General features: G+C 43.6%; 1 protein-coding gene across 10 annotated transcripts in view; it reads left to right on the plus strand.

Moving 5' to 3' along the window:
• CTIF (cap binding complex dependent translation initiation factor) overlaps nt 1-13,263 on the plus strand; it is a 294,942-nt gene that overhangs the window by 240,848 nt on the left and 40,831 nt on the right. The gene's annotated exons all lie outside the window — the stretch shown is intronic.

Here is a 13,263-nt window from a genome sequence, read left to right on the forward strand (position 1 = left end):
ATTACAGCTTCCCTGAAGAAGAATACCCCATAAATGTTCATCTGACCTTTGAAGACTTCATCTGTGGCAAAGTTCAAAGTTGCGGGTGGATTTTGTCTTCAAGCTGAGTCATTCTGGAATCCCCATTATATGCCAAATCTTTTTGTGAGCATTTCAGGGGGTTTCTCAAATTCTATAACTAGTTTAATAATGCCTGTATAACCATCTATTTTTATCGCCAGCCTTCCAGTTTCAGAAGTAATAGGGCTGCTCGCTGAAAGTAGGATTTCCCAAGTCTTCAGTTTCCAATTACTTCCTATTACTTCCAGAGTGTGGCCTGTGTGCCTAGCCCCTAGCAGTGTGATTCCGGAAAGAATGTCTGCCTGGTGGAGGTGACTGACCCTCCTGGCAGAAATTATTCCAGGCAGAAACTCTGGAAGCAGACTCCAGGAATTTCTGGAAAGGTGGATAAGTTGGGTTCTGGCCTAAGGTCCCACTTTACTTACACGGAAAACTCTGGACAGGACGCTTGGTGTCTGTATGCCTCATTTCTTAAATTGCAGAATGTGGGCAGAGTAGCCCTTTTCTATTTAGACAGAGCTCTCAGCTTTTCCTGAGGGTTTTTACATCTGTTTCATCACTGCATCATCTTGTCAACCTTGTGTAAGTCAAATAGTCTCCTTCCATCTTACAGATAAGGACACAGAGGCATGGACAGCGATTGGCCTGATAGTCCCACAGTGACTTGCCCAAACTAGACTTGGTGCCCTTTTTATTCTGTAGTCAAGCTGAGGCCATAGTGAATATGTCTTGCTCCCTCCCCACAGAGAGCTCAGCTTAATGGATAAGACCTACAGGCAGGCAGACCCTGGTGCAAACCTGCCTCCAAGCCCATAGCCACTGTCTGGGCAGGACAGCTGCCAGGCAGAGAGGAATCCAAATTCTTCAGAGCCGGCAGCTAGGCCCCCTCATCTGGGGGGACTGCAGGGAAATGCAGGGCAGAGGCAGGCAGCTATCCCGTCTGCAGGTGAGCCTTTTCAAACAGTATGCCTTTGGGGGCAGAAAGTATCAGAAGCAGGATCAGAGACCTTTGTTCCAGCCCTCCCAGCCTCAGAAGGCTGGTCAGATCCCCAGACTTGTCCTCCAGTGTGAGATGCTGTGGTATATATGGGGCAGAGCTGGTACTGCTTGTGGGAAGTGGTTAGAAAAGAAAAGTGCTATGTAAATGTATGACGGCCCTAGTAACAGCAAAATCATGCAGGCAGCAGATGAGGCCAGGGTGCCAGCACCAGCAGGTCTACTGTCTGGTTAGTGCGGCCTGTGGACTTCCGTGCTCTGACTCACCTGTACCTGGCAAGTGGCACCTGTAAGTGTCTTCCTGAGGCTAAATGAATCCTATGACACCCTGTTTGGAAGAATTCCTGCTTGTCCACCCATATTCCTATCAGACTATACAGCCCTCTTTTCCTGCTCAGGCTGCAAGGAAAACTTCCAGCCTCTTCTGAGGGCTTTTCAAGGCCACCGCCACAGCAGGTGCTGGCTCCCCCGTGCCTGAGAATGAGGTTTCACGCCTGCCTAAGTGTGAGACAGATTTCCCACTGAATCAGCCCAGATCCTCGCCTCTCCCCACTGCACTCCAGCTCCACTCCCCCCCGCCCCCGTCCTACAGATCAGCAGAGCTGAGCCTACCCGACCTGATTTTGCCAACCGAGAAATATTCTGGGTGCTAACACCATGAGAAGTTGGGAAAATGTCTCCAGCGTGTTCTAGATTCAACTGGAAGTTGACGGCAGTTCCCAGCCACAGTGTGTTCCCTTCATCTAGAACCGAGTGCCAGGAGAACACATTCTCAGCCACAGTGCCACTTACCTCCAGTCACAGAGGATGTCTCCAGTGATTTTTTTTTAAATTGATAACAGCTAAAGGGCTGGCATTTGGGGCATGATTTTCATGTCTATTGATTAGATTTGAGATCATCCTAGCACTATCTATCACTGTCTATTCTTTTGGGTGGGACTCAGAGGGCAGTAGGCACTCCCAGCACATAGAGAATTTGACATGATGCTCTGGAGAGTTTCAGGCCCATGGGAAACCACCCTGATGGTCCCAGGCCTGGGTCTGTGTTTACAGTGGGCAGCTGTGGTCTCTAGATCTGTGGTCTGGGGATCTGTCAGAGGACCCCAACTACCCAGCCACAGAATTGGCCACATGACTTAGCTCTGGCAAATCAGGGAACCTCACCTCCACATCCACAGTGATTGGTCTGAGGGCTGGTCATGTGATGAGGATGGCTAAGCAGAATTGTTCCCTGAGATTTGCAGAGTGGACACTAGAAAAGAGGGGGATCTCTCTTCCTTTGGGTCCTGAGCCATTGTGATAGAAACCAGGAGCTACTGGCAGCCATCTTTGCCATCACAAAGGGAGACCCTGGCAGGAGAAAAAGTGACCTACATGCAAAAGCTGAGACAGGTAGAGGCCAGAGCAGGGAGGACCAGCTGTGGCATCATTGTTTGGGATGTGGACCGACTGTGTCCTTGGCCCATCCCCTCATCCCTTACGTAAGCCAGTTCAGGCTCTCTGTGCTAGAGCTAGTTTGTTTCTGTGACTTGCAGCCCAGAACACTGACAGCGTCTGGGGGCAGAGTGGAATGAAGCAGTGGAGTGACCAGGGCTCTGGCATCGTGTTGGGGGTTGTCTGGGCCGTGGGCCAGGATGGTGAGGGACACTGAGGAAAAGATCCACCCTGGAGTGGGAAAGGACATGCCCAAAGGCAGGGAGTCATGCAGCGCCCAGTGGGCATCGGAGCTCAAAGCAAGTCACCAGTCCCGGGGTGGAGGCTGCAGCCCTGTGCTCACACCACCCTCTGGGACACCAACTCCTCCAGACAAGATGGGGAGCCACAGCAGACTATTGCCAGTGCTGCACTGACCTGCAGGTCCAAATCTCCCTGTTCCAGAGCTAAGGTGCAGCTGAATCCCCAGGACCAGGCCTCGGCCCAGCAGGACTGAATCAAGACTGCTGGCTGGGGCCACACACACAGCCTGCCAGATGGCAGGGGGTGCCCAGAAGGACTCAGGATACACTGACCAAGGGGCCTCTCTGCCACTTGTTAAACACCTCCTGTGCACCAGATACATTGCACGTGTCAGTCCTTGAAGCCCAGGAGGTCTGTCTGACCCAGAGTGACACCAAGACCTGGTGATCCTTACACGGTGCTGCCCTGAGTGGGTGTGTGGGAGGCAGGACCTTGAGGGCTGCTGCCCGAGGAGGGCTGCCCAAGACACGGATGCTGACCAGACAGCCCTTCCTCCCTTCTCCTCCTCTCCTGACTTGGGGCTCTGTGGGAAGCTTGTCCACCCAGTCTCAGCCCACCTACCTTTCCAACTCTGCCCATCCAGCAATCCTGATGCCTGGTTTCCAGCCCCATTTCATTGTCCTGCCTGTGGCCCGGGGATCCATGATTCCATCACAGGGAGGAGCCTGTTGTCACAATGATCAGTCTTTGGGCCCTAAGTCACAAAAACCAACTTGAGGTGGCTTAACATCCCTGTATCCTTTTTCATAAGGATTCATAGGTGTCTCGTAGAGCCCGAAGTTCCCAGGAGAGGACAGGAGATGGCACATTTGGAGTTCTCTCCTGAGTCAAGGGGTCTGACCTGCTCTGGTGTCTTTGGGTTGTCCCCTCCTGACCTGCCCTAGGCTTGGAAATTCCCCTTGAGGCCAAGAAAGGACCACATTGCCTTCAGGGCAGAGGCTTCCATCCTGGAGTCCCCCTAAATGGTAAAGCCTGAATGGGACAGGAACTTTCCAGCAACTACCCAGGGCCAGTTCCTAGGCGCTGGGGGCAGCCAGTAGGCCTGGGCTGGGTGACAGGGAAGTGGTGTGAGGGGAACCTGAGGAGGAAAGCCTGTGGCTGGGCACTGGTGGCTGTGGCAGCAGCACTTGGGGGACTCACTGGGGGATCAAGACCAGGGAGGAGCAAAAGGAAAATCACAGGTGACCCCTTCATAGAGGGTGACTGCAGAGTGGCATGGCCCTCCTGGACACAACCCTACCAAGGGAAAAATGCCCCAAGTAAGTGAAGGAACCTCACCCAATGACAAGTGTTATGCCTGGAAGAGAAAAGCTGCATCCGGGAGGCCTGGAGCAGGGAGCAGGGCCAGCACAGAGCCAGGGGGAGAAGGTGCCCAGGCAGTGAAATGACCACCGCCAGTGAATGCAGCACACACCCCGCCTCTACTCTCAAGCCTTCAGTTGCGAATTGTAGTAGCCTGGCCTCTGGAGCAGGCTGGCCTCCTGCAGAAGCGGAGTCTGCCCACCTGTCAAGGAATATCTACCCGCCCGGGTCACACATCTTCACTGGACACCTTCTATGGACCAGGCACATTCTAGAGATACAGCGATGGGGAAGACATGCAAGGTCCCTGGGGACACTTCCTTTCTAGTGAAGAGTCAGATCATCAACAGATACGGGACTTGGCATGGGTGATAAGGGCTGGAAGGAGAATAGAGCAGGGTCTGGGTGACCCTGGGGGCTGCTGTTTTGGAAAGGCAGTTAGGGGAGGCCTCCCTGAGGAGGTGGCACCAGAGCAGAAACTCGCTGAAGAAAGTGAAAGTGAGCTGAATCAAATATAGAGCAGCTTCTACTTGAAAATGACTTTCCTCTTCCCAACATAAAGAATTTTGTCAAATACTCCTTGTAAGCCCTCCAATCAGTGACCTAGGACCAACTCCTCACTGCTGGACTGTCACCAGCTCCCCAGCGCCCCTTTCCTCCCATGTCTCATCCCAACTTCTCAGGGAACAGGACATCTTGCCAGCAGTGAATACAAGGGTACTTTCTCCTCCCCACTGGGGAGATGGTGGCAGCAGCCCCTCTGCACAGAACAAGCCAGGCACCAGGGATATAGAGTGTGGATGGACAAATTCCCTTGGTCATCTGTTTGAAAAGAAGGAGAAGGAGATGATGGTGAGTGTGCAGGGATTGGTGGGACTCCCGTCTGCTTGAGGAAGCTGTTGAGTACACTGCGGTCCTTGTGCCCTAACCCCGCCCTGCTCTCAGAGCATCTCCCTGCTGTGGCTGCTGGCCACAGGGGTGGGGGTGTTTTCCCCCTTTGCCTGTACACAGCTGTTTTTGGCTTGACCACAGGACTCCATCATGCCAGAGTTCATGTGGTTATCCAGAGCAGGGAAGAATTTCCCAGAATGCCTTGAGAAACCTGAGACACTGAATGGCTTTCAGAGCTTATTGATGTGGCTGGTGCAGGAAATAGCCGTACGTCAATAAATAGTTTTAGGCAGGAAATGGGGCTTAAATGGTAGCCTTAAAGTTTAGGGAAAGGCACTAGAGGTTGCTGGGAGGGAACTTGCCAGTCAGATGAGAACCTGGAGCCAAATACCAGACTTTGAAATGGCTGCCACCAACCTGAGGCCCCTTGCTGGTTCTGGATGCAAGAGCTGAGGTTGCAGTCACACAGCTGCGACCCAAGGGATGTCTGGTTTCAGTTGGCAGAAACCACCTCCTTGTTCCAGCAGGAAAGCTGGCAACCTACATCACATGTGCCTAGAGGAGACACATAGCTGGGGTTTGGTGGCCTCTGGGCTGGCTTGTTCACAACCCATTTCCCCACCTTCTGGTGAGGTTCACCACTAGCTGGCAGATCACTCACTCCAAAGTGTTCCACTGTCCTAATCAAAAAAAAAAAAAAAATCATGGGAAAGTGTCACAACCTGCCAATTGCTTTCTAAATAATTGTTTTTCTGATTATGTAACAAAGTGCTCACAGAAAAGCAAAGATATCCAGAAAATAATGAACGTGAAAAGTAAAGGTCATCTAATTCCACTATTGAGAAACAACTGCTTGTTAACACTGGATATTTATTCCCCATCATTTTCCTTTTTAAAAAAAAAAAGGTTCATTCATGGATCAAATTCTATAGTACATGCGATTTTGCTTTTGTTAGTTTCACTTAGCATTTTATAGCCATTTTCCTTATTATTATAAACTTCTCATAAACATGATTTTTATTTTGTGCCTGGCTCTTCATTTACCTAATCATTCCCCTATTGTTGGATACTTGTTAGGTTGTTGAATTTTTATGTGCATTGAGCTTTTTTGTTATTTTTAATTATTTCCTTATGACAAGTATCAAAGGTGTAATTCCTGTATCAAACAATAAGAACAGTTTTAAGGCTTATTTTAAGATTCTTTTTAGGAAAGTAATATGTACACTGAGCATATATGCATGTCACTGCCTCCTCAGCAGCATTGGCAATTACTGGTTTTTAAGCTTTGCTAGTCCAGTAGGTGGGGAAAAAAATCGTATTCTCATTCATTTGATTGCTACTGAGATTTAATTAACTTGTTTCATATATTTATCAGCAACCTAATGGTTAGAGCTATGAACTATCTTTTAATGCCCTTTCCCCATTTATCCATGAGGGATTTAGTACTTTTATTGCAGATACTTTTCCCAGCCTATCAGTTGCCTTTTAAGTGTGTTTATGATACTTAGTTGCATTCATCTGTTGTGTTAATGTAGAAAGTACTTCTCCATCAAGCAACTGGATAAAAAATCAATTTAATTTTCTTCAAGTTCTTATGGTTTGTCTTCTTAAAAATAAAGTTGACCTTTTTATTCCATCTGGAATTCATTTTAGGGCCCAGCATGAAGGGAAACTAAATTATTACCCCCCTCCCCCTCCCACCCCACCCATCCTTAGACAGCTATACCTGTACTGTTGCTTGAGTGAATAATGCTTCTTTGTCACTTATTTGTGGTCCTCCAGGGACCATGTGATAAACTTTATGGATGCCAAATTTGTTTCCAGGCTGTCTGATCTAGCTACACATTCTTTTTTTGGTTTAAGATATTATTAGTATACAATCTTATGAAGGTTTCACATGAGTGACATTGTGGTTATTACATTCACCCATATTATCAAATCCCACCCACCCACCCCACTGCAGTCACTGTCCATCAGCGTAATAAGATGCTATAGAGTCACTACTTGTCTTCACTGTGCCGTACTGCCTTCCCCGTGACCGCTGTACATTCTTATATCAGTTCCACACCCTGTTAATTATTAAAGCTTTAGGATAGGTGAAAAGTAACGTAATGCTGTACAATTTTGTTTTGTTTTGATTGTAGCTGTTTCCTCTGTTATTCTTTCAGATTACTTTTAGGATCATTTTTTTTCAAGCCTCCGTTTTTCCCCTTTCCCTCCAAAAAGTCCTCATAGGAATATGGAATACAAATTGGTGTTAAACCTGTGAGTTATTTCACAGAGAATTACCATCTTTACAATGCTGTCTACCCATTAAGGAATTGTTTATGTTTCTTCACTTATTTAAGACTTTCTCTGAAACCTCTCCATTTAGTTTTGTTTTCTTTATAGAAATTTTGTACATTTTTCAGTAATGTGTATTTTTACTGCTCTAATAAATGAGCTTTGGTGCATTAAAATACCTCACTAGTTAATCCTGTCATAAAATGAGCTGTTGACTTTTGTATATTAATTTTGCATGTAAATACTCATTAATTAGTAATGAAACTCTCGTTAATTTTAATCTTTATTAGAGAGTTCTCTTGAGGTTTTCATATATATAATTATACCAAATTGTTTTTGTCTCCATCCTTTCAAGGGTCATAGATGGTGCTCCTGGTTTTTAATCAGGTCTATTGATGTAATATATCACGTTTATAGATTTTCTAATACTAAATCATCCTTGCTGTTCTGGGATAAATCTACTTGGTTATAATGGAACTACTTGTTAGTATTTCATTTAAGACTTTTACATTTGTTCACATTAGGAGATTGGCCCATAGACTCTCTTATTTGTAATTCACTATCATTATGAGATTTGGGGCACAGAGAACTGGAAAAGCCTATCTCTTCCTATGTTCTAGGTGAATTTACAAAGCAGAGCAGTTACCCAATTTTTTGAAAGTTTGAATCAACTTACCTTTTAAAGTCAAATTTAGAGACCTACTAATTATTTCAGAACTTTATGATTTTTAGCCTTGCCTGGCCTCTTATTTATTTTCTGTTTTTTTAGAAAATTTCGGTAATAGTTATTTTCTAAAACATCATGTATTTCATTATTTTTTCCAAAATTATTAGCAGGAAGGTGTAAGTAGTTTTTATTATGCTTTTTATCTACTCTGTATATGTTTTCAATTTTTGTTTTACTAATTTTATTTCTATTCTTTCTTGATTTTATGTATAACTTCCTTTCCCTGTTTTCTAATTAATCAATTTCTGACTTTATCTGTATTATGTCCTTTCACATATTTCTTGATTTATTGGTGCTTTTCTAATTTTCTTAATTGGATGTATAGATTAACAGTATCTGATAGAAGTATAATGTGTGCCATATATGAAGTTTTAAATTTAATAATATATTTTACTTTACCCAGTAGATCTAAAATTACAACATGTCATTAATATTTTTTTAAATATAGAACATTTAATATATTTTTAGTACAAAGTCTTCAAAAACTAGGGTCTGTTTTATACTTACAGTACATCTTGGTCTTTATAGCCACATTTCAAGCATTCAGTGGTCACATGTGGCTCGTGGCTAAATGGACAGCATTGAGTTAGGTGATTTGTTTGCTTCCTTTGTTTAATAGCCGAAGTAGTTGAAACTATAAATTTACCTATCACTATAGCTTTGACCACATCCCACAAGTTTTTATAGCTCTTTATTTCCTAAGTAATCTGTTAATCATGTTTTGATCACATCTTTTATTCCATCTTTCTTTAGGAGAATATCTCTTAAATATCCAAGTAATTCACTGTTTTTCTAGTTATTCTTGATTCTTGGTCCAAGTATATAACCTATAGAATTTCTGTGTTTTGAAGTTTATAATGGAATCACAGCTTAGGAGGCTAATCTCAGTTTATTCTTATTAATTATATTATTTAAATCTCTGAGTTTTTTGAATAATTTATAGAATGCTAGTGGTTTCATTTCAATACTATTTTTCTCTTTTGTTTTCTTATGTTTCAATAGCTTTTGTTTTATGTATTTTGAGTCTATGCTATGTAGTATATAATTTTGTCTATTATGAACTTATTGTTCTCTATATAAATAACCTTTTTTTATTCAAAGATTGTTATCTTGAAAGCCACTTTGATTTTACTAGTCCTTTAATTTTATTTTCATGTGCCCACAATTATTTTTACCCATCCATTTATTTTATATATCCTGTTTTCAGTTCTGCTACTAGTTATTAATATTTACTTTAACTTTTATTGCTCTGATTACCAAACTTAAGAAAGAAACAATAACCTGTGAATGCCATGGTCTCATTTACAACATTCAGTGTGCTTTATGATCTTCTGTCCCTTGCACCAGTATTTATCTCCCCAGTAATTTAATCTTAATTATTAAGTCACTACTACCATGAAATTCTTATTCAAATTGCATTTAAAAATTAAATAGCTTCTCTTTCAAGGATTGTTTCTGGCCTTTGATTCAGTCTTATAACCAAAATTACAATTACTTATTTTGGCTTAACTTCATTATTATACCTGGTTTCAGTTTTCACTTCTCGTCCTTCCATATCATGATTTCCATAAGAGTTGAATCCTAAATTTTATTGGCTGGATCATGCATTCAAGAAAGTTTTTAATTATTTAAATTATTTTTAATTATGGTTAGAAAAATAACATAAAATTTACCATCTCAGCCCTTAATAAGCATACAATTCAGACATGTTAAGTATAGTCACATTGTTGTGCCAGAACTTTTTCATCTTGCAAAACTGAAACTCTAACCAACTAAACAACACCCCATTAACCCCACTCTCCAGCCTTTGGAAATCACCATTCTACTTTGTTTCTATGATTTGGACTACTCTAGATACTGATATAAGTGGAATCATACAGTATTTGTCTTTTTGTGACTTGCATATTTCACTTAGCATAATGTTGTCATGGTTCACCCACATTGTAGCATGTGTCACAATGTCCTTCCTTTTTAAGACTGAATAATATTCCATTAAATGCATGTACCACACTTTGTTTATCCCTTCACGCGTCTGTACCCACTTGGCTATCATGAGAAGGGCTGCTGTTATGAGGGTTGTGCAAGTATCTGTTCAAGATTCTGCTTTCAGTTGGGTAAATACCTGGAAGTGGAATTGTTGAATCATGTGGTAATTCTATTTTTAATTTTTTGAGGAATCACCGTACTCTTTCCCATGGCAGCTGCACCATATAGTTTTTTTTTTAAAGATAAGCATGTAGGTGGGATTTTTGAAAACATTTGCTCATGTAAATGTCTTTCTCTTGCTTTCATTCACTGATAGGTGTATTCTTTTCCCCAAAAACATATGAAGACATTGTTGCCTCAATGTCTCTGAGTTTTAATACTCAATACCTTAAATGGGGAAGTACAAAGCCAACCATACTTTTGTTCCTTTGTAAGAAACCTAGAGTTTTGCTTCCTTCAAAGCTGGTTTTAGAAGTTTTCTTTTTCCTTGAAATTAAAAAGAAAAGTCTCCTGCTAAGTGTAAATGGTGGAGTTCTGGAGAACATGAACCCTTTTCACCTGAAGAAGATCTTTTTTGGCTTTTTGTCTTCAACTTAAAGTTTTCTCTCTTGTCTCTTTATTCCACACATTGTGGTATCTTTTTTGCAAACTTCTGTAATTCATAGATTAGCTGCTGTCCACTGTCTGTCTTCTCTATCATTTTCTATCTTGTTTTCATCTATTTACCTTTGTCAACAGCGTGAGATCATTTTCCAAGTTTGTCTTGTGTTTTGCTTTTTCTTCAGTATCCATTCTGCCCTTGACTGCCAGTAATTCACATTTTCCTTTTGCTGTTGGATTTCTAATTTCCACTGCTTCTCTCCAAATCCCAGTCCCTGTCTCACACTCTCACACTTCATCTCAGCATAAGGTATTTTTAGCTAATCATAATCCCTTCTTCTGAACTCCTTTTCACATGTCACAGAATCTATGTTGTTGCTCTTCTTACAGGCATAAAAGCCCACATTTTATACTTGGGTTTTGTATTTTATTTATTTTTGGTGTAGTGTAGTTACCATTCTTAAAGTCAGGTATTTCCTTCAGGCCCTCAGGATAACACTCCCTGTTCTGTGCAGGATTTTCCCATAGATGCCATACTGCTTTGCTTTTCCCTTACCCTTGGCTGAGGGACCCTTGGTTTGGTCTTGGGTCAGCTGTGTGGATCATCCTTGGAATCGCTCACTGTCCACGGAGATAATAGTAGTGTCTCCCTCCCTGACTGAAAGCTGGTGGGTGACTTCATGTACACATATCGAGTCTAACTGCCAGTATTTAGCAAGCATTCAGTCTCCGGGTGAGTTTTGCTAACCCAAAGCAGAATCTTCTCTTGACACCTCTGATGATCAAGGAGTCAAGCTGTAGTTCTTTGATCAGATGTAATCATTTTTTAGAACTCAGTCCCTGGTAGGCACTGCCCCAAGCCTTTTCCTGTCCCCGAGGGCTCAGACTCCAGGGTGGGAGAACCCCATGCCCTGGCAGGCCGCAGTTGTGCACAGTTCTGCAGTGAGAAGTGGGTGGAGAGGCCTGAGGGCTCGGTGTGAGGCCCATGAGATCTGTGGGCATGAGGGGACTTCCAGGGCACAGTCTGCACAAGGGGCTTAGAGGAAAGTTCAACCTTAGCAAGTGATCGAGAGCTTCAGCTCCGATGCACTACTTTTCCAATTTAAAAAACTGTAAAAAAGAAGGGGAAAAAGAAAAGCTTGGTCTCCAGAGCAGGCTGACCTGAGTTCAAAGGCCAGCTCTGCTATTGCCACATCACCACGGGCAAGTTAGGCATCTCCCCTAACGTCAGATTCGCCGTCTATAAAATGGGGCAAAAATAGGACCTGCCTCATGGGATCATCATGATGATTAAATGAGATATTGAGATTAAGGCCCTTGGCTTAGCATGTAGTGCACAGATAGCAGCTGCTGCTGCTCTTGTTTCATACATACATGTGCACACACACACACACACACACGCACACGCACAGATTTTAAAAGGATGACACTCTGAAACTTAGATTTTAAAAGGATGACACTCTGAAACTTAGAAACTGTGTCCCAGACTCATCAGAAGCTGGAACTGGAGGAACTTCTGGAGATATTCTCATCCATCCCCAAATTTGCCAGCCGAGGAGGCTGATGCCCCACCTGCCCTTTTAGGCTTCTAGATAATGCTTCTACCACATACAAGGGACAGACATTAACCAAGTCATCTGTGAGGATCTGTGTTCTCTGGAGATTCTGAGGTTCTGGCATTGAGGTGAATGCTCAGCCACATTAAGTAATGGGAGGGACCCTGGTCTTGGGAATGGCCTGGATCAAATTCCACAGCCTGTTCCCTCCTCTGTTCTATTTCTCTTGGTAGCACAGTCACCCAGACCCGGAATCTTGGTATTATCTTAAATCTACCTTTTCCATCATGTCTGCAGCCTACCATTTAGTGACTGTTTGCCCCATCAGTGCCTCTTGTACCAATCCTGTAGCAGCCAGATATCGCTGCTCAACAACCTCAGAAATCTTGGTGGCGTGCGGCAATAAGCGTGCATGTAGATAATATGTGTGCAAGTTGGCTGGGATCGCCTGATCCAGGCTAGACTTGGGTGGGACCCTGATTCACGTGTCTCTCACCCACCCCTGGGATCATCAGGCTGGCTCACAGAGGATCTTTTCATGACAGCAAGGTGCATAAGAGAGTAACCATAAATGCCTAAGGCTTGGGATCAGAACTGGCATACTTCCCCCTTGTTCTGTTGGCCAAAGCAAGTCATACGGCCAAATCCAAAGACAAGGGGTCAGGGGAATATAGTCCTGAATACGATCTAACTTAACACAGATTCTTACCTTTCAGTTGCCAGTAAGTTCAGGTTTTATTTCACTTAGCCTGGACATGTGCAGTAGCCTCCTGCCTGGTCTTTGCACCCATAAAGACCTTGTCATTCTCTCCACTGAAATACCCCCATATGCCCATGTCAGAATCTTAGCTCTTCCAAGGCCTGGATTTCTGGTTGCAGGTAGTAACTCCTACCTCAGCTCCCCAAATCCCTTTACCTGGAACCCCTGGTAGCTTTTAACACCTTCTCTCTTATTATCATAGTTAGAAGTGAACATAGCTTATCCTAGCCCTTAATGCAGTGCCTGGCATCCAGGGGGGCAATCATATTTTTAAGGAGGACGAATGAATGAATGAATGCCTCTAATTTTCTTACTATCCTCTAGGCCCCTTGCAGGCAAGGGCTGTAGATGTGTCTCACCCCCAG

The sequence above is a fragment of the Manis pentadactyla genome, chromosome 6 (assembly GCF_030020395.1).
Source record: "Manis pentadactyla isolate mManPen7 chromosome 6, mManPen7.hap1, whole genome shotgun sequence".
Classification (NCBI taxonomy): domain Eukaryota; kingdom Metazoa; phylum Chordata; class Mammalia; order Pholidota; family Manidae; genus Manis; species Manis pentadactyla.